The 1,814-nt window shown below is 40.6% G+C and overlaps 1 non-coding gene across 1 annotated transcript; it reads left to right on the top strand.

Annotated features, from left to right (window-relative positions):
* The first annotated feature begins 1,311 nt into the window (after positions 1-1,311).
* Positions 1,312-1,384, top strand: TRNAP-AGG (transfer RNA proline (anticodon AGG)). The gene has a single exon. It is a non-coding gene; the product is annotated as a tRNA-Pro (tRNA).
* Positions 1,385-1,814: the final 430 nt, after the last annotated feature.

Raw genomic sequence — 1,814 nt, 5'->3', positions numbered from 1 at the left:
TATGCCACCTAGACTCTAACTTAACTGAACAACTTTTCACCATTTATACCTTGGAAGCAAACTGGAGAAATTATCATACTATCATATGAGGTTCTAGTGCCACCTACCGATCACTGGATTCCCTGAGTCCTTAGACGTCTAGAAAAAATGACACTGTTGGAAAGGGAACAGGTCAGTGTGGCGCTCTCTGCCCATGAACAAGTAAGTCTTTTGTCACATGGCCTGGTCACCAGGTTCTATGACAGCAGCTCTCCCCCTAACCGTGCAGTGTCTATGCGTTGCACAGTAGGCTGAATGGTCAAGAGCAGCAGTCTGGGAGCCCAATAGAAGTGAGTTCCAATCCTGGCCTAACCACTTAACTTCTTGTGTGACTTGAGCCTCAGTTTCCTCATTCAAAAATTCTGATAATACCAGTGGTAACCATTTTAATGAGTCATATGAACTACATTAATACCCAGTATTGCAATTTGAAATAAATGACTAACGAGTCAACAAAATTCTGATAATAATATCTTCTTCATAGGGTGGCTGAAAGGGTCTGCAGAGTGCCTGGCATGGTTCCTGGCACATTCCAGGAACTAGAAAACTGCAAAGACACAACTTCTGCCCAAAAGAGCTTGCAATTAGTCAGGGGTAGAGGCAGGCGCTCAGCTACGCATGTAAGTGATGATGATATGATTCAATGTACAAAAATTTTTGATCACCTCGTGCACACCAAGGACTGTAACTGAAGATGGTAAGGCAATAAGAAATAAAGCACCATCCAGGCTCAAAGGAGGGATAGACCACATGCAGGGGGGAATAAGACAAATGTCTTCAGTAGAGGAAGCATCTGTCCTGGTCTTTAATGAACAACTAGGATTTAAATAAGCAGATGATTTACTCAACCCATATTGTACTCATTCTCAAAATCTCAGTTCAAATTTCATCTCCATAAAGCCATCCCCAACATCTACCTTAGTCATTAATTTTTCCACTCCACGTGTCTGCTCCTACTATTACCAGTCCTCTACTGTGGCATTCTAATTCATTCTGCTTATTTTCAAGTTCATAATCTGCAAGTCTCTTTCACACTGTCTTCCACACACCTAAGGAAATCACTGATAGTATTCATTTATAAGGCCCCACAATGCAATGCTTATTAATAAAAGTCATATTTACATATGTAGAACAGTGAAACTGCAGTTCAAAAATCTCAGATTCATTCATTCATCCAACACTGATGACTACAGTTTGCTGGACACTTTTCTAGACCCTGGGGGGATACAGAGGCAGGGTGCCTGAGATTAAGAATTCACAATCTAAGGTGGGGGAGGGTATAGCTCAGTGGTAGAGCACGTGCCTAGGAAGCACAAGGTCCTGGGTTCAATCCCCAGTACCTCCATCAAAAATAAATAAATTAAGTTTATTTTTGTGTATGGTGTATGGGAGTGTTCTAGCTTCATTGATTTACATGCTGCTGTCCAGTTTTCCCAACACCATTTGCTGAAGAGTCTGTCTTTATTCCATTGTATATTCTTGCCTCCTTTGTCGAAGATTAGTTGACCAAAAGTTTGTGGGTTCATTTCTGGGCTCTCTATTCTGTTCCATTGGTCCATATGTCTGTTTTTGTACCAATACCATGCTGTCTGGACTATTGTAGCTTTATAGTATTGTCTGAAGTCTGGGAGAGTTATTCCTCCAGCCTCTTTCTTTTTCTTCAGTAATGCTTTGGCAATTCTAGGTCTTTTGTGGTTCCATATAAATTTTATTATGATTTGTTCTAGTTCTGTGAAGTATGTCCTAGGTAATTTGATAGGGATTGCATTAAATCT

This window comes from Camelus dromedarius, chromosome 23 (genome assembly GCF_036321535.1).
Source record: "Camelus dromedarius isolate mCamDro1 chromosome 23, mCamDro1.pat, whole genome shotgun sequence".
NCBI lineage: Eukaryota > Metazoa > Chordata > Mammalia > Artiodactyla > Camelidae > Camelus > Camelus dromedarius.
Note: the sequence above shows the minus strand (reverse complement) of the source record. Positions and strands in the feature narration are given on the sequence as shown.